The sequence below is a fragment of the Canis lupus genome, chromosome X (assembly GCF_048164855.1).
Source record: "Canis lupus baileyi chromosome X, mCanLup2.hap1, whole genome shotgun sequence".
Classification (NCBI taxonomy): Eukaryota; Metazoa; Chordata; class Mammalia; order Carnivora; family Canidae; genus Canis; species Canis lupus.
This window is the reverse complement of record NC_132876.1, coordinates 72,809,682-72,835,212: the sequence shown is the minus strand read 5'-3', so window position 1 is coordinate 72,835,212 and position 25,531 is coordinate 72,809,682.

Sequence of the window (25,531 nt, the reverse complement as noted above, 5' to 3'; positions counted from 1 at the left end):
AAAACCATATCTGGGGGCATCACAATGCCAGATTTGAGGTTGTACTACAAAGCTGTGGTCATCAAGACAGTGTGGTACTGGCACAAAAACAGACACACAGATCAGTGGAACAGAATAGAGAACCCAGAAGTGGACCCTGAACTTTATGGTCAACTAATATTCGATAAAGGAGGAAAGACTATCCACTGGAAGAAAAGACAGTCTCTTCAATAAATGGTGCTGGGAAAATTGGACATCCACATGCAGAAGAATGAAACTAGACCACTCTCTTGCACCTTAGACAGAGATAAACTCAGAATGGATGAAAGATCTAAATGTGAGACAAGATTCCATCAAAATCCTAGAATAGAACACAGGCAACACCCTTTTTGAACTCGGCCACAGTAACTTCTTGCAAGATACATCCACGAAGGCAAAAGAAAGAAAAGCAAAAATGAACTATTGGGACTTCATCAAGATAAGAAGCTTTCTCACAGCAAAGGATACAGTCAACAAAACTCAAAGACAACCTACAGAATGGGAGAAGATATTTGCAAATGACGTATCAGATAAAGGGCTAGTTTCCAAGATGTATAAAGAACTTCTTAAAGTCAATACCAAAGAAACAAACAATCCAATCACGAAATGGGCAAAAGACATGAACAGAGATCTCACAGAGGAAGACATAGATATGGCCAACATGCATATGAGAAAATGCTCTGCCTCACTTGCCATCAGGGAAATACAAATCAAAACCACAATGAGATACCACCTCACACCAGTGAGAATGGGGAAAATTAACAAGGCAGGAAACAACAAATGTTGGAGAGGATGCGGAGAAAAGGGAACCCTCTTACACTGTTGGTGGGAATGTGAACTGGTGCAGCCACTCTGGAAAACTGTGTGAAGGTTCCTCAAAGAGTTAAAAAGAGATCTGCCCTATGACCCAGCAATTGCACTGATGAGGATTTACCCCAAAGATTCAGATGCAGTGAAACGTCGGGACACCTGCACCCCGATGTTTATAGCAGCAATGTCCACAATAGCCAAACTGTGGAAGGAGCCTCGGTGTCCATCGAAAGATGAATGGATAAAGAAGATGTGGTTTATGTATACAATGGAATATTACTCAGCCGTTAGAAACGACAAATACCCACCATTTGCTTCAATGTGGATGGAACTGTAGGGTATTATGCTGAGTGAAGTAAGTCAATCGAAGAAGGACAAACAGTGTATGTTCTCATTCATTTGGGGAACATAAGGGAAGGGACAAGAAATGTGTGGGAAATATCAGAAAGGGAGACAGAACATAAAGACTCCTAACTCTGGGAAACGAACTAGGGGTTGTGGAAGGGGAGGAGGGCGGGGGGTGGGGGTGAGTGCGTGACAGGCACTGAGTGGGACACTTGACGGGATGAGCACTGGGTGTTATTCTGTATGTTGGTAAATTGAACACCAATAAAAAATTATTTTATTAAAGAAAGTAAATACCAATTCATTTTAATCTTAGCATCTCCACATTTAAAATTCCCTCTTTCTGGAACTCTTTAACATGACCATGCACACAAAAAAAATCATAACTATGTGAGGTGATGAGTTATGGAGTTTTTTTTTTAATTTTTTTAATTTTATTTATGATAGTCATCAGAGAGAGAGAGAGAGAGGCAGAGACATAGGCAGAGGGAGAAGCAGGCTCCATGCACCGGGAGCCCGACGTGGGATTCGATCCCGGGTCTCCAGGATCGCACCCTGGGCCAATGGCAGGCGCCAAACCACTGCGCCACTCAGGGATCCCAAGTTATGGAGTTTTATCTTCCAATTTCAGGACTCAGTTTCAATACTTTCCCAATTGAGATGTCTTTCCCAAACAAACTAAGCTACCTGTGGCCTTTATCCAATTAATTCATATTCATGCCTTCATTATTTTGTCCAAAGCATTTGTTGCGATGTGACATTTTATTATTCCTTTATGTTTAGCTGTTTCCTGTTTCTGCTGTATGTTCTTGACTGCAGGCACTTTTCTGAGTTATTCACTTATTTTTTTAATTTTTTATTTATTTTTATTAAGTTTTTAAATTTTAATTCCAGTATAGTTTACATACAGTGTTATATTACTTTCAGGTTCACTGGTATATTTTATTTTATTAAATTTATTTTTTAAATATTTTTTATTTATTTATTCATGAGAGACACAGAGATAGAGAGGCAAAGATATAGGCAGAAGGAGAAGCAGGCTCCTCGCAGGGAGCCCGATGTGGGACTTGATCCTGGAACTCCAGGATCATGCCCTGGGCTGAAGGCAGGCGCTAAACCGCTGAGCCACCCAGGCGTCCCTCACCATTATATTTTAGCACTCAAAACAGTACCTGAATCATAGCAGATGTTGAATAAATATCCATTAAATAAATAACAAATGTATCTCTCCTAAGTCTGATCTATGAATAAGGGTAAGAACCTGAGTTTCTGTGAAGAACTTAGCACAGAGTGAGAATCAAATATTTAGTAGTATTCATTCCTCTGTGTTCTTGCATCTCTAGTGTGTAGAGTCAAGACTGCTGTACTAACTTGTGGATTCCCTTTGAGGTTTCTGTTAGGCCCAAGCACCTGACTTCTGGTGGGCTAGAAGCTGGAGGCTTTGCCCAGAGATAGACGCCCAATCCTCTTCTCCTCTCTGGTCTTACTGTAGGAAGCCCTTTGTGGTATGGAGGTCACTGAATCATCAATGCCAGCCTGGGCTTCACTGGAGATTCCTAAGCACAGTCCAGTGGGGTACTGATGTCACTTTTAATTAGCACAAATACATATATCTTACCCCTCTGTACATTCACATGTTACCCTTGTCATTCACCATGCTAGAAGAAGAGGGAGCTTCACTAAATACCAGTGCTGTAAAGAACATAGGACATCATGTGGTAGACCTCAACCTCCATTTATGGATGAGGAAACTGAGGCCCAAGGAGGATAAGGTAGTTTTGCAGGAACACCAGAATTATAATTATGATTCTTTATCTCTGGTCTGATGTTAGGAGCCCATTTATATTTTCTCCAAACATAGTACTGCATTGCGAATCTGAGAAACCACTGAGAAGCCGACACCGATGCAAACACACGAGGGATGATTTACAAGCTCGAGCTTGCGTCCAAGTACACCCGACACAGCGGAGCAGGGACTTGGACCCCGAGCTCAGTCACTCATCAGGAAATGCATCTTTATGGATTTGGAAAGAGCTGAGAGACATTATTACCAATGGTCCTATTATTACGTGAAGGATTCTTCCCTGAGATTCTTCCCCTGTTTCAACTGACACTGAAAACTGTGAACTCTTCGGAAGACAAATGTCAAGTAAATAAATGTTATACATTGCTAATTTAAAAAAAAGAAGAATTATTATTCTTTATTGTGGGGGGGGTGGATCTGAGGTGGGAGATAGGCAGGGCATGTGGAGTTTGAAGAAATATACCTGAAATGCTTACTAAAAGGAAATTCGGGCAAAATTGTCCTGAGATGGAGAATACCTCAAAATTAGAGTGAGGGTGCATACAGAGTGAATGAGTTAACATAGTTGAGAGCCATGGTAATTTAGCTCTCTTCCATACTTTTCATAGCTACATCTAATAGAATAATTATAATTTGCATAGTGATGGCTACTGCTCTTTCTGCCACTGGCAATATGGTAATAGTAGGAACAACAATAGTAATTGCTATCAGTTGTCCTTGATGTTCCAGGTACAGTGCATTACCTGCCCACACTAAATAACACTTCTATAACTTCACAGCTAATCCTTTTGACCAGAACACTTTCGTCTATATATATCTTGCTTCTTTTCTACTCATTCTTTAGGAGAATCTCAGGCATCTTCCTCTAAGAATCATTGCCTAGTCCCATCTATGTAGGGTTAGATCACCTTTCCTTTGTGCAAAACTCTGTCCCACTTATTCTACTATACGATCATTATTTTCTTCATTCACTTAGATCATAAGCCCCTTAAGAGTGAAACTATGTCTTCTTAATCTGACAGAGACTAGTTTATGTTATTAATAAATATTTCATACATCAATAAAAGATTGAATTTCCACTTGATCTTCAAAGTTCCTCTTTGGGGAAGGTAGCAGGGATTATATTCCTAAGGCAATGGATGTCACATTTCAGTATTCATTAGAGCACTTGGCATGCTTGTTGATCTTTTTATTTTGAATTATTTTGCTAACAAGCAGAAAATGAGAGCTTTTCCAATTAGGGAAAAGAGCAATAAAATTGGCAAGATGTGGAATGCTTTCTTTAATGTGGTCTTGATTTCATTTTTAGTAATATTTTATAAAATATGGACTGGTTGGTGTTTCAGAGACATCCAGGTTTGTCTTGCTAGTTGCATTGAATGCTAATTTTGATTTTTTTTGGAGATACACAGAATTTTATTTATTTGTGGTATATTTTTTATTGGAGTTCAACTTGCCAGAGTTAGGAATAGTACAGAATAAGAAGCAACAAATACTTTATGGATGTGAAAGGAAGACAGAAATTTTGGCAAAAGTCATCATTAAGGATTAATAGGAGCTCACCAGGTGGAATTAGAATGGGGAGACAGTACTCCAGATGAAGGGAATATCAAGTGCAGAGGCATACTTAGGTATTATTAAGAGCCTGGAACATGGAGATGAGGAGAATGGAACACTGAGGGCTGAAGAGGAAATGACAGTCAAAATGACCCAGGAAAATTAGCCCAGAGTCAAATTCTACCCAATTTAGCTATTGAAATAAGCAGTTTTGAATATATTTTGCATGATGTGACAATCTCTCAAAAGTCTGAAGTCAGGTATTACATTCCTCTGAGTCTGTTCCACTCTAAACAGACTCGGTGCCTTCAAGCATTCTTTATGGTACCTGGTTTCTAGCTCTTTAGCTCTTTAGTCTGCATCCTCCTTAATGTGTGAAAGCAGACCTCCAACAGTCCACTAGAGAGAAAGGGTATATCTGAAACATGATCTACTTTTCTACTTTACCCAAGACTAGCCAGACAGGTGATGACCTCTATACTTTACTTCCAGCTTACAGATGGTAAATTGGGGATAATGAAGGGTTATATAACTTGCTCAAGGTCACAGAGTCAACTTTGGGTGAACCACTTCACTCTACTGCTTTCATCAGTGTGTGAAGGCACAATTAACAATCCATTCTAATTATTCCCATGTTTCATGACTCCTACAGGTATAAGAGCTAATTGAGGGCAGGGACTATGTCTGATTCACTTCTGAATCCACACCCCTGGCCCAGGAAGTTCTCAGGTTATTTGGTAGGTAAACAAATTCTGGAAGGAGCTTTTCAAGTTCAAATCCAAGTTCCAACCTCTTTCTCAGCCTCATTGTTTCATGCGTACAGCCATCTCCTTTTGACAACTGCAACCTGTTTACAACTACTACTTCTTGTTTCCTCTGCTGTCAATTGCCCTTTTAGTTCCAAGCGAGCATTTGCTTTTTTGGTGAATAGAACAATGGTCATGATGCGGAACTTCTTGCTTTTCTAGCTTTCTAAAAGGATTTTATTTTGGGATGGGGATTCTTAATATAAAAAGTCTCGGTTGCTAAAATATGTACACTCAAAACAAGGCTACCTAAAAAGTGGCAGGGATCTGACATTCATTCTCTCTTATTAATATTCTCTTCATCCTCCAACTAAGAAATGCTAACCATAACAAAATGCAATCAAATTGAGTAATAAACATGAATGGTTTGAGTTCTGTGGCTGGGATAATGGAAGGCTTCTCTGACCATCCCTCTGTATCAAGTGTGTTCTTTTCAATGCTTCTGTGAATTACATCAAATGACCTTCATGCTAGACAGTAGGAACACAAAACAGTTAGGAGAGGACATTTGACAGCAGAGTTTAGATTGAGCACTTGGTCAGGGAAGGAGACAGGGGAAGTGTGACACCATTCCATGTATTAATTATAAAATAAAGCCAGCACTTTTGATAGAGACAAGAGTCAGGTCCCGACTGAGATTAGGTCTCTGACTCAATTTCCCTCTCATAGTGGGAGTCTCTGACCCTCTTCCCATTGTAAGTTCGACCTTTTCTGGGCATTTAGAACCAATCCTGACCTATAATACAAAGAACTTAGTCCATGTTCTACTCACAAAGACAAATCATTAGGCACCACCAACACATTTCTTTTGGTCTGACCATGTCCTCTTATATCTGTCCTGTTTACTAGCTCTGTCAGGTTCTTTGTGTATGAATCCCTCTTGTAAATGTTCTAGGATCCTAGTATCTTGTGTCAGTTTCTGTTGAGTCTTACCCCTCAGATCACTGGCCCAAGGCTGAGAGTCTGCTTCTTAATGACAACTATCAGCCCAGATTTTCAAATATCACTTAATTTTGGTGCTCCATAACTATGTTCCATATACCCACTTTACAGAACAACTGCTACTGTGTGCATCTATCTGAATCACACCTTTCCCAATGGCTTGGTGGATCCAGTCCCAGGAAAGAAGTCAGCTTTGGATGTAAATAAGGCAATGACATATTGTCTTTGGGAAATCTGTATGCGTCACTAAAATCAAATAGCAAGAATCCTAAATGATAAATTTATCTTGTGGCTTATGTTGAGTAATTGGATGGGTGTAGGAAGATGGATTGGCTGTGAAAGGACATGAAGATCTAGCTGCCTGGAATCCAGGAGTAGTACCTATGTTTCTCTTTCCTTTTCCCTAGCCTATGATGGAAGGCCAAGGTCACTGTCAGACCCATTTGTCAGGTTGTCCTGGCTACCTGCACAGACATGCTCTTGGGGACTCTGAAGTTGATAGTTTATGATAGAAAAATAAGTGAAGAGCATACCAGAAGCCCTCCCTTATGGAAAACTTAGATACTCATATAGGAATGTGGGCATCCAGCCACCTCTGAAATCCTATCAGCCACACTGGACTGTATGAAGGTAGGGACTATATCTGTCTCAGTGCCAGGAACTGATTAGATGTATAATAAATAATTGTCAATTGAGTGAATGAATGGATGGAATTACTTTGTTTCCTTTAAGTTAATGACAGTTAATTTTGTGTACCAATTGGTGCAGGTTCAGTTATGGCTGGGGTTCCAGGTGTTGCAAAGTTTCTGAAGATTTTTATGTCATGGAAAAATATAAGGAAAATGCTCAGGTCCTTGGTGTACATTAGTTATGGTTAAAGTGCCTATCATTGTGGCTCACTTGCCCATTACTTCTGAGTTTCAACACCATGCTTTGGTAGAGAGAACTATACTGAGGCTGAGAATTCCAGGACCTCCCACTTACACCACTCAAAAGTGTTCATTATTCAGAAAAATCCTAACCACTATTCCCTTTCCAATTGAGAAATTCTATACCATCTTTCACCTACACTGTCTCTATTATTAAAAGTTACACATACTTATCCCTTTCATTAGAACAGGGCTTTCTAACCTTTTATAAAATAAAATTCTTCATTTTGAAGTAACTATAGGGGCACCTGGGTAGCACAGTCAGTTAGTTAAGTGTCTGACTCGGTTTCAGCTCAGTTTGTGAGCTCAAAGTCATGGGATCCAGGCCCACATCAGCCTCTGTGTTCAATGTAGTCTACTTAAGACTCTCTCTCTCTGCCCCTGCTCACTGTGCTCTCTCTCTCCCTAATATAAATACATAAATATTTTTTAAAGGAAAGAATTATAGATTTTCAAGAAGCTATAAAGATATACAGAGAACTCATGCACACCATTCTCCAAATTACCCTCCCCAATAATTTCAATTTACATAAAAACAGTACAATATTAAAATCAGGAAATTGAGACTTTTTCAATGTATGTGTATGTATACTTCTCTATCTATTATAACATGTGGATTCCTATGAACACTTCTTAAGACAAGATACATAATTTTTCCTTTACAACAAAGATCTTCCCTTTTATACTAACCTCCTGCCCAGTCATCTCTAAATCTTTGCCATTACTAACCTATTTTTTATCTCTAGTATTTTGTCATTTCAAGAAAACAGTGTATAAGATACATCCAAGTTGTTACATATGTCAATAGTTTTTATCTTATTGTTGAGTATTCCATGTTAAGGTTGTATGATTAACAATTCACATGTTACAATATATTTCAGTTTTTTTAATATTTCAAGTTTTTCTTTAAATTATAGTTAGTTAACATATTGTGTAATAATAGATTTAGGAATAGAATTTAGAGATTCATCACTTATACTCAGTGCTCATCAAAAGTGCCTTCCTTAATACCCATCACCCATTTAGCCCGTCCCCCCGTAACCTCCCTTCCAGTAACACTCAGTTTGTTTTCTATAGTTAAGAGCCTCTTTTATGATTTGCCTCCCTCTAGTTTTTCTTTCCCCTTTGTTCATCTGTATTGTTTCATAAATTCCACATATGAGTGAAATCATATGGTATTTGTCTTTTTCTGACTGACTTATTTCCCTTTGCATAATACAATAGCTCCATCCATATCACTGCAAATGGCAAGATTTCATTCTTTTTATGACTAAGTAATATTCCATTCCATATATATACTATATACCACATCTTCCTTATCCATTTGTCAGTTGAAGGACATAGCTCTTTCCATACTTTGGCTGTTGTTGATACTGCTGCCAAATAGGAATACAAACAATTATAAGAGAATGTTATGAAAAATTATATGGCAAATAATTGGACAATCTGGAAAAAAATGGATAAATTCAAACAAACATATAAACTACCAAAACTTAAACAGGAAGAAATAGAATATTTGAACAGGGCAAAAGCAACCAAAAATTGGATCAGTAATCAAAAATCTACAAACAAAAGTCCAGGGCCAGATGGCTTTTCAGGAGAATTCTATCAAGCATTTAAAGAAAAATTAATACTTATTGTTCTCAAACTATTTCAAAAAATAGGAATGCAATGAAAACTTCTAAACTCATTATATGAGACCATTAATTTGACTCCAAAACCAGACAAAGACCCCACTAAAAAGGAGAATTTCAGGCCAATATACCTTATGACCATGGATGCAAAAATTCTCAACAAAATACTAGCAAATTGAATCCAACAGTACATTTTTAATTATTCACCACAATCAAGTGGAATTTATTCCAAGGCTTTAAGGACATTTCAAGTATTTGCAGATCAATCAACATGATACACCACGTCAATAAAATAAAAGATAAAAATTATATGGTCCTCTCCATAGATTCTGAAAAAGCTTCTGACAAAATGGAGCAGCCATTTTTTATTAAAACCCTCAACAAAATAGGGATAGAGAGACATACTTCAACATCATAAAGGTCTTTAGTAAACTAAAGATCCACAGCTAACATAGCCATCAGTAGAGGAAAAACAGAGTTTTTCCCGCATAAGCAGAAACAAGACAGGGATGCCCAGTCTCACCTTCATTATTTAACATAGTACTGGAAGTCCCACCCTCAGCAATCAAACAAAAAGAAATAAAAGCCATCCGAATTGTCAAAGAAGTCAAATTTGACTCTTTGCAGACAATACGATATTCTATGTAGAAAACATGAAAGATTGGTAGAGTCATAACAGGAATTCAGTAAAGTCACAGGATACAAAATAAATCAGTTGCAATTCTACACATCAATAGTGAAGCAGCAGAAAAAGAAATCAAGGAATCAATCCCATTTACAACTGCACTAAAAACCATAAGGAATAAACCTAACTTAAGAGGAAATCGATTTATACTTTGTAAACTATAGAACACTTATGAAAAATTGAAGAGGACACAAAGAAATGGAAAAAAATTCCATGCACATGGATGGGAAAAACAAATATTGTTAAAATGTCTATACTACCGAAAGAAATTTATACCTTCCATGCAATTCCTAACAAAATACCAAGAGCAATTTTCATAGAGCTACAACAAACAATCCTAGAATTTACGTGGAACCACAAGACACCAAATAGCCAAAGCAACCCTGAAAAGAAAAGCTGGAGGTAAAAAAAATAAAAATCAAATTAAAAAATTAAAAAAAAGAAAAGCTGGAGGTATCACAATTCCAGACTTCAAGTTGTATTATAAAGCAGTAATCATCAAGACAGTTATGGTACTGGCAGAAAAACAGACATATAGATCGATAGAACAGAATAGAAACCCAGAAATGGGCCCAAAACTATATGGTCAACTAATCTTCAACAAAGTAAAGAATATGCAATGGAAAAAAGACAGTCTCACCAACAAATGATGTCAGGAAAACTGAATAGCAATATCCAAAAAATGAAACTGGATTCCTTTCTTACTCCATACAGAAAAATAAATTAAAAATGGATGTAAGACCTAAATGTGACACAGGAAACCATCAAAATGCTAGAGAATAATACAGGCAGGAATCTCTGACATCAGCCATAGAAACTTTCTGATATGTTTCCAGAGGTAAGGGAAACAAAAGTAAAAATGAACTACTGGGACTTCATCAAGATAAAATGCTTCTGCACAGTGAAGGAAATAATCAACAAAATTAATAGGCTACCTTTAGAATGGGAGAAGATATTTGCAAATGATATATCTGATAGAGGTTAGTATCCAAAATATATAAGGAACTTTTCAAACTCATCACCCAAAATACAAATAATCCAGTTAAGATACAGGTAGAGGACATGAATAGACATTTTTCCAAAGAATACATACAGATGACTAACAGACACAGAGAAAAGATGCTCAACATCACTCATCATTAACTTATGTAATGAAATCCTGGGACACTTGCACCCCAATGTTTGTAGTAGCAATGTCCACAGTAGCCAAACTATGGAGGAAGCCATGATGTCCTTTGACATATGAATGGATAAAGAAGATGTGGTATATATATATACACAATGGAATATTACTCATCCCTCAGAAAGGACGAATACCCACTATTTGCTTCAATGTGGATGGAACCGGAGGGTATTATGCTGAGTTAAATAAGTCAATCTGAGAAGGACAATCGTCATATGGTTTCACTCATAAGTGGAATATAAGAAATAGTGAAAGGGATTATAAGAGAAAGGAGGGAATCTGAGTGGAAAAAATTAGGCAGACAAACCATGAGTGACTCCTAACTCTGGGAAACAAAGGGTTGTGGAAGGGAAAGTGGGTGGGGGGATGGGGTAACAGGGTGAACGGCACTGAGAAGGGCAATTGATGGGATGAGCACTGGGTTTTATAATACATACATATATATATGTATATATATATGTATGTATAAAATATAACATATAGTATATAATATATACAATATCACCATAGTTTCATATATAATAAATATTATAAAAGTAGTTATATATATAAACATTAATATCTGATACAGTGATTTTTCATTTTTTGAAATATTATATTTATTTATTTTAGGAAGAGGTATATATCACAATCCGGGGAAAGGGCAGAGAGAGAGAGAGAGGGAGAATCTCAAGCAGATTCCAAGCCTGCTGTGGGGCTTGATCTAATGACTCTGAGATCATGACTTGAGTGAAAATAAAGAGTAGGACGCTAGACCTATCAAGCCACCCAGGTAACTTGATTTTTCATTTTTTTTCTTCTTTTTCAAACTTGTCCTGGCTATTTTTGTGCCTTTGCATTTTTATATGATTTTAACATAGTTTTGTTCATAAACAATAAAAATAAAGTAGTTTTTCCATATATAGAAATATATATTAGCTATAAATGTTGTGTTAAATATGTATATGAGTTTGAAAGGATTGGCATCTTTGCAATATTGAGTCCTAACCATGAATGTGATGTTACTTCATTTATTTAGATATTCATTGATTTCTTTCATAAATCTTTTATAGTCTTCAACATACAATGTCTGTACATCTTTTATTAGATTTATACCTAATTCATTTTTTGAGTGACTATAAGTGTTATAAGTGTTGTTATTTTTTAAACTTTGTTTTTCACATGTTCATTGCAATATATAAAAATACAATTGATTTTCATATGTCATACTTGCAAACTTGTTGAACTCTATTATAGTTTTTGGAATTTTTAAATAGATTTCTTGGTATTTTCTATGCAGGCAACCATATGATCTGTAAATAAGATATTTCTTTATTTCCTATCTACATGTCTTTTTTAAAGAAATTCTTGTCTTAGTGCATTGGCTAGAACTTCCAGTAGTATGTTCAATAGAAGTACTTAAATCAGAATTGTTGCCTTCTCCTCAATCTTAGAGACAAAAAATTCAGCCTTTCATTATTATGTTACCTATGCATCTATTTCTTCATATTCTTTGTTCTTTGTCAAAATTTCCCTCAATTTTTAGTTTTTCAGAGTTTTTAGATGACTGGGTATTGAGTTTTGCCAAACACTTTTCCTGTATCAATTTATATAATCATGATATTTCCTTTTTCTTTCAAGATTTTACTTAAATTCAAGTTAGTTTGCGTATAATATAGTATTAGGTTTAAGGGTAATATTTAGTGATTCATCAGTTGCACATAACATCCAGTGATCACTACTTAGAGTGCCCTTCTTAAGGTCCATCACCCAATTATCATGTGGCTGTCCAGTTTTCCCAATACCATTTGTTTAAGAAACTGTATTTTTTTCCATTGCATATTCTTTCCTGCTTTGTTGAATATTAGTTGACCATATGGTCTTGGGTCCATTTATGAGTTTTCTATCCTATTCCACTGATCTATGTGTCTGGTTTTGTGCCAGAAACAGAACTTTCTTGACGACTACAGCTTTGTAATACAGCTTGAAGTCAGGCATTGTGATGCCTCATGATTTGCTTTTCTTTTTCAACGTTACATTGGCTATGCAAAGTCTTTTCTAATTCCATACAAATTTTAGGATTTTTTTTATTCTAGCTCTGTGAAAAATATTGGTGTTACTTTCATAGGAATTGTACTGAATGTGTAGATTGGACAGTATAGATATTTTAACAATATTTGTTCTACCAATCCATTAGCGTAGAATGTTTTTCCATTTCTTTGTGTCCTCTTCAATTTCTCTCATAAATGTTCTATAGTTTTCAGAGTACAGGTCCTTTACATTTTTTGTAAGGTGTTATAAAATCAATTGCAAATAGATTTGATTTCTTGATTTCTTTATCTGCTGCTTCATTATTGGTATATAGAAATGCAGCAGACTTCTGTGCATTGATTTTATATTCTCTGACTTTACTGAATTCATGTATGAGTTCTAACAACTTTTTGTTGAGTCTTTTGGGTTTTCTACATAGAGTGTCAGTCGTCTGTGAAGAGTGAATTTTGACTTCTTCCTTTCCCAGTCAGATTTTTTTTTGTTTAGTTCCTGAGGCTAGGGCTTCCAGTACTATGTTGAATAACAGTGGTGGGAGTGGATATTACTGTCTTGTTCCTAACCTTAGGGGGAAAGCTCATAGCTTTTCTGCATTGGGAATGATATTAGCTGTGGGTCTTTCATATATGGCCTTTATGATGTTGAGGTGTGTTCATTCTATCCACACTTTCTTGAGGGTTTTAATCAAGAAAGGATGCTGTATTTTGTCGAATGCTTTTTATGTAACTATTGAGAGGATCATATGGTTCTTATTCTTTCTTTTTTTAATGTGATATATCTCATGTATTGATCTGTGGATGTTGAACTGCTCCTGCAGCCCAGGAATCAATCTCACTTTGCCCTGGTGAATAATCCTTTCAATATACTCTTGGATTCTATTAGCTGGGATCTTGTTGAGAATTTTTGCATCTATGTTCATCAGGGATATCAGTCTGCAATTCTCCTTTTTAGCAGAGGCTTTGTCTGGGTTTGGAATAAAGGTAATTCTGGCCTTATATGGGGCACCTGGGTAGCTCAGTGGTTAAGCATCTGCCTTCAGCTCAGTTCGTGATCCTGGGGTCTTGGGATCAAGGTCCACATTGGGATCCCCAGAGGGATCCTGCTTCTCCCTCTGCCTGTGTCTCCTCTCTCTGTGTGTCTCTCATGAATAAATAAAATCTTTTAAAAAATCCTGGCCTCATAGAATGAGTTTAAAAGTTTTCCTTCCATTTCATTGTTTGGAACAACCTCATAAAAATGTGTATTAATTCTAAAATATTTGATAGAATTCCCCTGGGAAGCCATCTGGCCCTGGACTCTTGTTTGTTTGGAGATTTTTGTTTTGTTTTGTTTTGTTTATATTTTTTTTATTGGAGTTCAATTTGCCAACATTGCCAGCATATCACCCAGTGCTCATCCTGTCAGCATATCACCCAGCACTCATCTCGTCTGTTTGGAGATTTTTGATTGCTAATTCAATTTTGTTGGTGGTTATGGATCTGTTCAGATTTTCTATTCCTTCCTCTTTTCGTTTTACTAGTTTATATGTTTCTAGAAATTTATCCATTTCTTCCAGATTGTCTGATTCTTTGGCATATAATCTTTTATAATGTTCTCTTATAATTGTATTTCTGCAGTGTTGGTTGTGATCTTTCCTCCTTCATTCATGATTTTATTTATTCAGGTCCTTTCTCTTTCCTTTTTGATAAGTCTGTCTAGGGATTTATCAATTTTGTTAATTCTTTCAAAAAACCATCTCTTAGTTTCATTAATTTGTTCTAATGTTTTTTTTTTATTTCTATATCATTTATCTCTGCTCTACTCTTTATTATTTAGCTTCTTCTGTTGGTTTTATATTTTATTTGTTCTTCTTTTTCCAGCTCCTTTAGGGGTAAGCTTACATTGTGCATTTGATCCTTTTTTGCTTCTTGAGGAAGGCCTGTACTGCTTTATACCTCCCTCTTAGGACTGCCTTAGCTACATACAAAAGACTTTGGTCTGTTTTGTTTTCATTTTCATTTGCTTCCATGTAATTTTTAAATTCTTCTTTAATTTCTTGTTTGACTCATTCATTTTTCAGTATGATGTTCCTTTAACCCCCATATATTTGTGATATTTCCAATTTTTTTTTCTTTTAGTTGACTTCAAGTTTCATAGCATTGTAACCTAAAAATATGCATGGTTTGGTGTCAGCCTTTTTGTACTGGTGGAAGCCTGATTTTTGACATAGTATATGATCTACTCTGGAGAATGTTCCATGTGTGCTCAAAAAGAGTATGTATTCTGCTGCTTTAGGATGAAATATTCTGACTATATCTGTTAAGTCCATATGGTCCAGTGTGTCATTCAAACCCATTGTTTCCTTGTCGATCTTCTGCTTTAATAATATGTCTATTGCTTTGAGTGGGTTATTAAAGTCCCCTATTATTATCGTATTATTATCAATGAGGTTAAGTTTGTTATCAATTGACATGTATTTGGCTGCCCCCAATTCAGGGGCATAAATATTTATAATTGTTACATCTTCTTGTTCAATAGACCACTGTATTATGATATAATGCCCTTTTTCATCTCTTATTACAGTGTTTGGTTTAAAATCTAATGATCTAATGATATTTTTTCTTAATTAGCCTGTAAATATGGTGGATTGCATTGATTGAGTTTTGAACAATGAACTAGCCTTGCAACTCTAGAATAAATACCTTTTGGGCATAGTGTGGATTATCTCTCTCTTTCTCTTTCTGCATAAATATATATAATTATATATTTTATTGATTTATAAAATTACATATAATATAAAATTATATAAATGAACATGCACATATACATTACCAATTTTTATTTGCTAATATTATGTTGAGGACTTTTACGTTTGTATTTATAAGTGATATTTATCTGAACTTTTCTTTTTTTTTCTTTTTCATCCTGTTATTTTGTTTTGTTTTGTTTTGTTTTGATTCCATCATAGAGAACATACTCTGTATGGTTTCAATTTTTTAACATTTGCTGAGTTTATTTTACAGTGCATAATTTAGTCTATCTTGTTCAACGTTTCATGGACACTTGAAAATAAAGCGTATTCTGCTTTTGCAAGGGTAATGTATAAAAGTTGAATAAAATCTCTGGGTTGCTAATGTTGTTGAGTTTTTCTATACCCCTACTTATTTTTTGTTTAGTAGTTTTATCATTTGCTAAGTTGGAGTTGTTGAGATCTTTAGCTAGAATTATGAATTTGCCCATTTCACTTTTCAATTCTATTAGGTTTAATCTGTGTACTTTTCAACTCTGTTTCTGGTATATACATGTTTAAAATTGATAAGTATTTTTCATTTATTGATAATTTTAGCATTATGCAATGTCTATCTTTGTTATCAATGTCTATTTTTGCTCTATCTCCTCTAGCTAATATTATGTTAGTAATTCCTGATTCTTATTGTTTTTGTATGATTTATCTTGTAATATCCTTTTACATTCAACCACATAAATTATTATAATTGAAGTTATTTTCTTATAGACAGAATATAGTTGGATCATTCTGTAATCCTCTCTACTTACATCTCTATTTTATTTGGTGTCAGTAGACAATTAACTTTTTACAAAGTTTTGAATTTCTTATGCCCTATGTGTGCCATTTTTATTTTGTTTTTCTGTTTGTTCTCTCTGATTTATTGTTTATTTGTTTTTGTTTCTTTTTATGCTTCTCTTTGGGCTACTTGAACATTCCTTAGAATCCCATTTGATTTGTATTAGTGTTTCTGTGTGTGTTTCTTTTTATAGCTTTTTTTAAAAATATTTTGTTTAGGGACACCTGGGTGGCTCAGCGGTTGAGCCTCTGACTTTGGCTCAGGACATGACCCTGGAGTTCTGGGATTGAGTCCCACATTGGGCTTCCTGCATGGAACCTGCTCTCCCTCTGCCTATGTCTCTGCCTCTCATGAATAAATAAATAAAATCTTAAAAAACTGCTTATTAAAAAAATAAAAAAGATTTTATTTATTTGAGAGAGAGAGAGAATGAGAGAGAGAGGGAGAGAGAATCTGAAGCAGACTCCACACTGAGCACAGCCCGAGATGAGGCTCCATCCTAGAACCACAAGATCATGCATGGCCTGAGCTAAAACCAAGAGTTTTAGTGGACTGGGCCACTGAGGCACCCCTTTGTATAGCAATTTGGTATAGTTTTGCTGCTTTATGTATAATATACAAATAACTTATAGTCTGCTGGTATCAACATTTAATCAATTTGAGAGAAATAAGAAACCTTACCTTCCTTTATATCCCTTTACTGTATTTATTTATTTATTTATTTATTTATTTATTTATTTATTTATTTAATCACCTGATGAGGGGCTCAAACTCATGACCCTGAAATCAAGGGTCACATGTTTTTCTAACTGAGCCAGCCAATATTTCCTCTACATACATTGAGAACCACATCAGACAGTATAAAATCTTCTGCTTCAATCCTTGAACAGAATTGAGACATCTCAAAAGAGAAGTCTATTGTGTTTACCATTATTTTTGCACTTTCTACATGATGTTTCAATATTCCTTCCTTTATTGTTTCCTTGCTTTTTAGAGAACTTTCCTTATATGTTAAATTTCTATGCTGAGGATCATGGTGCTTTAGAGGAACTGATAAAGGCCCATGTGGCTTAGGTGTATTTCATGCAGCAAATGAAGAGGGGAGCAAGATGAGGATGGGAGCCAAGATGCTATAGTAAAAAGTAATGAATTGGCTTTTTTAAGCCAGGGAGCTTAAAGGCCTATAAATAATGTATGAGAATCTATTCATTTTCCCAATAAACCTAACAGGCAACAAGCATTCCCCAAAGGCTTTCCTTATACCAAGTAATTTTCCAAATATGCTGCTCATCAGAGGGAGGATTATTTGGATTTTATTTCTAAAGATCTCTAGTTTAGATATCTATTCTAGGGCATGTGCATGGTGGATCTCATGCCAAGCCCAGGTGTTTTACATAGGTCAATTCATTTGTGATTTATAATACCTAGTACCACTTCCACTACAGAGAAAGGATAAATGGGTTTCTCATCATAGTCAGAGTTCAGAATTACATAACAAATATCTTCAAAATGGGCTTCCTTTTTCACCCTATATTTCCACCTTAAAAATTTATACTAAGAATAAAACAAGTATATAAAAAGTATACACAGTCATATTCCACACCATATGGTTTATAATACTCAGCAGAATAAAAATCAAAGGGTAATGCCTTAAGTCCTTTGGGGCTCATCTGTCAAATGATGATAAAAATTATATAGTCCTTGTATTTTTTGGAGGGGGAGCTTAATAAATATTGATGCTATATTTCCTGGCATATTAAGTAAATAAGTATCTTCATCCCTTTTATGGAGGGAGTGGAGTGGCTAGTATAGCTTGGAGAATGCTGGAAGCTCCTCAGTTTGCTCTGAGGTAGTCTGTTGGCAGCAGAAAACAGATGATCACACAGGAAAGGAGCACCAAATTTAGGCTCATCCACACATGCAGAGTATCAGTCAAGTCTTCTGGAAGGAGCAAACCAGAACTTTTAATGAAAATACAGAAACCTCCAATTAAGAGGTTTTCTTCTGGGGCCAGGAGTTCAGATTTTTTTTTTTTTTTTTTGCTCATCTACCCTGAGAGATAGATGTAAATATCATTTTAAGGGTGACAAACCTGGGTCTTTTTTTTTTTTTTTTCAAACCTGGGTCTTTGATGGTAAAATGATTTGTTTAAGAATACAAACTAGTCAGTTAGCTTAGACAAAGTCTAAATGCAAGGCCTATCTGAATCCCAGATTTCCCCATTCTTTCCACTATAGCATCTGCTTTATGAGTGAAGGACAAATGAAATTACAACTGTGACATGCTGGCAGGGGAGGGGTCAAAATATTAAACTCCCCTTAGTTGATTTAGAAATGTAAATTCAAGTCCTACTTATCCCTTTAATCTAATATTACTAAACAATTGAGATATGATTAGCCCCACTTCCCAGGTGTGAGTTTATGCAAATTATATTACTTCTCTGAACTTCAAATTTTTCACCCAAAATATGAGGATTAATGGATAATTAATTTTTCCTGTCTTATAAGATTCAAATGAGTTCCTATATGAGAAAGTCCTTTCTTAAACTGTAATATGCTTCGGTACACCTGGGTGGCTCAGTGGTTGAGTGTCTGCCTTTGACTCACAGCATGATCCTGGGGTCTCAGGATCTAGTCCTACACTGGGCTCCCTGCAAGGAGCCTGCTTTTCCCTCTGCCTGTGTCTCTACCTCTCTCTGTGGATCTCATGAATTTTTTAAAAATCTAAATAAATAAATAAACAAACAAACAAACTGTAATATTCTTCACACTCTCCAAACTTATTCAGATTAGGAAATTCTTCAACCTATCTGAACAATACTGCCTTTGCTAGTGCCTGAAATCTTCACAAGAAGCCAATGAAATAAGCTGAAATTAATGTTTCCATTTACAAATAAGAAAACTAAGTTTCAAAAAGGTAACACAACTTAGAACCATAAGATTCCAAAGATTGTAAATTCTCTAGGAATGATCTAGTCTTTAAACTGTTTTTAAACTGGGCCCCTGTTACCCAGAGCTCTTACCTCAAAATTTGATTGAAACTTCAAAATTACATTTCACATATTTTATGAAAAAATATGCAAACTCAAATGTGCTCTAGGCAAAGTTTTAATATATTTGAAATGCTAAAAACTTCATTTTGTGCAGATCTCATAATAAACCAACAGTCGCTACATATTTGAAACTCCTTGTGACTATGGCATTGATTCAGAAGGTTGGAGCTCAACACTTGGCTCTTTTTGAATTCAGGCCTGTGCATGTCTGCTCATATCAGATTCTAACAACTTATCCTCTACTTATTAGCACATATAAGGATTTTCATAAAATTGTGCAACCAAAGTTGTATTTATCACTAAGCCTATTTAAAACTGTGCTAGTTAAAATGGCTTCATTGTTTTCTTTGACTTTATAATAAGTAAATTATATTCACTGAAATATGATTCTTTTCAAATATGAGTCATATCACATCAGTTCTCTGTTCAAAACCCTCCAAAGACTTCCTATCTTGCTTGATCAGAGCAGTGGAAGTATTTACTATGACCTACAAATATGTCCTCTCATAATTTCTCTGACTTCCTTTCTTAGTACTTTCCTTGAAATACAGTGGCCTTCACAATGTAGAAGGCAAAAGACGTTCTTGCCTCAGGAAACTCTGCACTGGCTGTTCTCCTAGAATAGTCTTCCTTCACATATCTTCATTTTTACCTCTTTCAAGATTTTGCTAAAAATAAACAGATAAAATCTTTTCCTCAATTAGGCTTTTCCTGGCCATTATATTGAAAATTGAACCACTCTTCCAGAATTCTCCATTCTCCTTCCCATTTTATTTTTTTCCACGGTATTTATCATCATTTGAAACAGCATACATTTTACTTTCTATTTCCCCCTACTTTAATGTTATTTCAATAAAGGATGGAATTTTTGTCTTTCTTATTTATCTCTATATCCCCAACACCCAGGACATTATGAGGCACAGAGTAGGTGCTCAATATATATTTATTGAATGAATGAATCAATGAGCCTATAAAATATATTTAAAAGTAATAAAATACTACTTGTGTATAAATATACTATGATTACATGTAAGGTTTTATTTCAACATAAAGAATAGACTTCCAAAAATCGTTTAAAGACTACTGATCAAGTCCCAAGTTTTCATATTAAAGAAAAAGTAAGACCTAGAATAAAGAAGTCTCACAAAGGCCCCGAAGTGAATGAATAAGCTTTGTTTCCTGCCTTTTACAAGCTTGACCCTGTTTTATTTTTACCAGCTTCCAAAACCTCTGTTAAGAGGAAATAAGGAGCCCAGGGCCTGCAGAAGAGGACAGGTTGATCCAGATCAGGGGTGAGAAAGCCAAGTAAGGTGCCTCAGGAAACAGGGAAAAAGCCAATAGCAGGATCTCCAGGAGAGAACTAGGTTTAAGGGTACAGGGTGAGAAATTGAATATTTGGGGGAAAAGTGAAGTGACAAGTTGGTAGCCAAGGAGATCTCAGAGATACTCAGTAGATGTTCTCATTTGGCAAGGCTCTCAAGGCAAAAGCTGTACACAGCCAGCTTTAGGGCAACTGCAACTAGAACTTGCCTCCAAATCTTTTCTGGCAATATGCTACCTTCTGTGGTTTCTAGAAATATCTTAATGTAATCAAGGACTCACAAGGCTAAAGATCTTGAAAATCTCCTCTAAATCCAGCTAGTCTCATAACCTCATCTTGTGAAGGATGTACTGAGGCCCAGCAAGGAAAAATGATTTATCCCTAAGTAATACAGCCAGAAAAAGGTAGTGCTGTGACTATGGTCATGGTTTCTTGTTTCCCACCCAAATGCCCTTTCCACTAGTATCAAGAACACAGAACTGGAAGATACTGAGTAGTCAAGTCCACCTCCACTGTGACCATTTATATTTGAATCACCATGAAAGGAGTATTCAACATCTCTACGGATGTCTCCAATAGCAGAATTTCAGAGCATCTTGCTGTCTCAGTTGGTGGAGTGTGCAACTCTTGATCTTGGGGTTATGGGTTTGGGCCCTGTATTGGGCATATAGATTACTTTAAAGAAATAAAGATCTTTTAAAAAGTGGAATTTGGGCAGCCCAGGTGGCTCAGCAGTTTAGTGCTGCCTTCAGCCCAGGGCCTGGTCCTGGAGACCCAGGATCGAGTCCCATGTCAGGCTCCCTGTATGGAGCCTGTTTCGCCCTCTGCCTGTGTCTCTTCCTCTCTCTCTCTCTCTCTCTCATAAATAAATAAAATCTTTTAAAAAATGGAATTTCATTCCAAATCAAGACAGCCCATTTTTGATATGAATAGTTGTGAGAATTAGAAAAGCTTATTATCTGCCATTATAATGAATTAAAATGCCTGTGGATTCCCCTCAGAGTTACTCATTATGTCTCTGAAGGCCACACAGATTCCACCTGTTCCTTCTAATCTAAGATATCTCTTTAAAGGTCTGAAAAAAGGATCAATACTCCACTGAATCTTCTTTGCTTCAATATAAGAACCTCTCACTTTTTACCTACTTTTACAGGACCTGGGTTTTAGGTCTTTCCCTTGTTTTCTCTCTTTTCTCTAGACATGCTTCTATTTTTCTATTGTCACCCCTAAAGTAGAGAAAGAACTTTAGGCTGGGCACAGTCCTTCAAAGGAGTTTGACAAGGACAGGAATTCCTCCCTCTGTCTAGGTTCTGCATGTTTACTAATGCAGCTCAAAAGCACCTTGGCTTTGAAGGCAGCCAAAATTCCCTGCTTGTACCTGATCAAGTAGATCCCCTAAATTTCTTCACAAGAATTTGCCTGATTCTTGTTTTCAGTCAGACAAGTAATAAGCTTGAAACTTGAAACTTACCACTTCTGTCCACACAAGCATTAAAAAGCTGGGGGAAAAACCTTCTTTGATACATTAGAGAATTGAGCACATGGGAAAAGCCTTAAAAATTGGAGATAAAGGCAGAAGGATACAGGTAATCATAGCTTATGGAATCATAGCTTCCATAGCAGAAGCTCAGAAAAAGAAACATCCATAAGAATCAATACCTGGATAGGAAAACTTAAATCTGTAACTGATGAATTGCTGGAAGCTCAGGGAGGACAAGCTTGACAGTTAAATCTCCAGGGAAGCCAAAACTTAAGTGGATCCTTACACTTTCATAAGTTTTACTTCCAGGAGGCCTACCAGGTTCTCACAATTAAGATTAGAGAAAAACCTTCCAGTGCCTCCAACAGGAGAGAGAAAAAAGTAGCCATTTGGAAACAAAAAAAGCCTAGAGCATTCTGTTCTTCTTAATAAGGACTCTCTTCAAGGGAATTTATTTTACTAGAGGAATTTATTTACCTGACCTAGGAAAAAGGAAATGTCTAAAATCATATTAAAATTTCACAGAACTTGGGCATCTGGTTGGCTCAGTGGTTGGGCGTCTGCCTTTGGCTCAGGTCATGATCCTGGGGTCCTGGGATCAAGTCCCACATCAAGCTCCCTGTAGGAGCCTGCTTATCCCTCTGCCTATGTCTCTGCCTCTCTCTGTGTGTCTCTCATGAATGAATGAATGAATGAATGAATGAATAAATAAATAAATAAATAAAATCTTAAAAAAATAAATAAAACTCCACAAATCAATGATAAAAAGAAAGTCTTTAAAGAAGATAGAAGGTGGGATGCCTGGGTGGCTCAGCAGTTGAGAATCTGCCTTCAGCTCAGGGCATGATCCTGGGATCCAGGATCCAGTCCCACATTGGGTTCCTTGCAGAGAGCCTGCTTCTCCTTCTGCTTGCATCTCTGCCTCTCTCTGTGTGTGTCTCTCATAAATTAAAAAAAAAGAAGCAAGAAGGAAAGAAAATATTATGTACAAGCAAGAATAAAAATTCCATCAGACTTCTCAGAAACCATATAAGCAAGAAGAGATATCTGAATCATCAAAGACAAAACCCACCAAACTCTAGATTTTTGCATCCAATGGAATTTTCCTTCAAAAGGAAAGAAGAATACTTTCAAAGATGAAAAAAAAGTTGAGAGAATTTGTTGCCAATACACTTGCCATGGAAGATATATTAAAAGAAATTAAGAGAGAAGTAAAATGATAGATCAGAAACTTGATTCTCATAAAGGAAGAACATTTGAAAGGGAATAAATGAAGATAGAATAAAATATTTTATTTTCCTCTTAATTAATATAATAGATATCATTTTGTTTAATAGTACTAATAATTTTTTTCAATGATTTTAGCTTATGGATAAGTTAAATGAATGATAGCAGTTTTATAAGGGACATGAGAGCAGAACTGGAAATTCTTTGTACTTACACTATCCATGAGTAAATATAGTGTTATTTGAAAATAGACTTGTATTAGTTGTAAATTTATAGTGCAAACTCCAGGGCAACTACTTAGAAAAGCAAAGAAAAAAGGCAAAAATAAGTATATTTTTATGCTAAGTTAGAGAATGGAATCATAATTAAAACCAGAGAAGGCAGAAAAATAGTGAAATACAAAGATGAAGATGAAGAGATAAAAATGAATAAGAGCAACAAATAGAAAAAAAGAACAAATATGGTAGATATTAATCCAATGATATCAATAATCACTTTAATTGCTAATGGTCTAAATATGCTAATAAAAAGATGGGAACTGTCAGAGTGTATAAAAACAAAACAAAAAAACATGGTGCTACAAGAAACCCACTTTAAATATAAAGACACAATAGATTTAAAAGTAAAGGAATGTAGAAAATATCTAGACATATCTAAAAAGAAGTACAATTGATGTCAAAAAGGTTACTACCGGTCTTCTTCTCTAGGGTTTTTATGGTTTCTTATCTCACATTTAGGTCTTTATATATTTTTAATTTATTGTGTATGGTTTAAGAAAGTGGTCCAGTTACACTCTTTTGCATTTGCAATTTTCCCAACACCATTTGTTGAAGAGACATTCTTTTTATGATTTGATATTCTTTCATGCTTTGTTGAAGACTAATTGACCATATAGTTGTGGGTTCATTTTTGGGTTTTCTATTCTGTTCTGTTGATCTATGTGTCTATTTCTGTGCAAGTAACATAGTTGTTTTGATCACCACAGCTTTTTAATATAACTTGAAGTCCAGATTTGTGATGCCTCCAGCTTTACTTTTCTTTTTCAAGGTTGCTTTGGCTTTTGAGGGTCTTTTGTAGTTTCATATAAGCTTTAAGATTGTTTGTTCTACCTTTGTGAAAAATACTTTTGGCATTTTGATAAAGATTGTATTAAATCTGTCGATTGCTTTGAGTAATATAAACATTTTACCAACATTTGTTTTTCCAATCCATGAGCATGGAATGTCTCTCCATTTCTTCATGTCATCTTCAATTTCTTTCATCAATGTTTTACAGTTTTCGGAGTACAAGTCTTTCACCTCCTTGGTTAGGTTTATTCTTAGGTATTTTATAATTTTTGGTGTAATTTTATATGGGATTGATTCTTTAATTTCTCTTTCTGCTACTCATTATTGGAAAACAGTATGAAGGTTTTTCAAAAAGTTAAAAATAGAACTACTGTATTATCCAGCAATTGCACTACTAGGTATTTCCATAAATACCTAGAATACAAAAATTCTAATTCAAAGGGATACATGTACCCTGATGTTTATAGTACTATTATCTCCAATAGCCAAATTATGTAAACAGCCCAAGTGTCCATCCACTGATGAATGGATGAAGAAGATGTGATATATATATCACATCGGTGAAATAAGCATATATATTAGCCATAAAGATAATGACATCTTGCCATTTGCAATGACACGGATGGAACTAGAAAGTATTATGCTAAGGGAAACAAGTTAGTCAGGAAAAGACAAGTACCATATGATTTCATTCATATGTGGAATTTAAGAAACAAAACAAAGGAGCAAAGGGGAAAAAGAGAGAAAACAAGAAACAGACTCTTAAATACCAAGAAAACACTGATGGTTACCAGAAGGGAGGTGGTTGGGGGAGATGAGTTAAATAGGTGATGGAGATTAAGGAGTACACTTGTTATGAGCACCCGGTGCTGTATGTAAGTGTCCTATCATTATATTGTACACCTGAAACTAATATTACAATGCATGTTAACTGGAATTTAAATGAACACTTAAGAAAAGAAAAATATATCATGATAACACTAACCAAGAGAAAGCTGAAGTAGCTATATTAATTTCAGGCAAACTAGACTTCAGCACAAGAAAAATTATCAGGACCAAAGAGAGGCACACCATCAACAA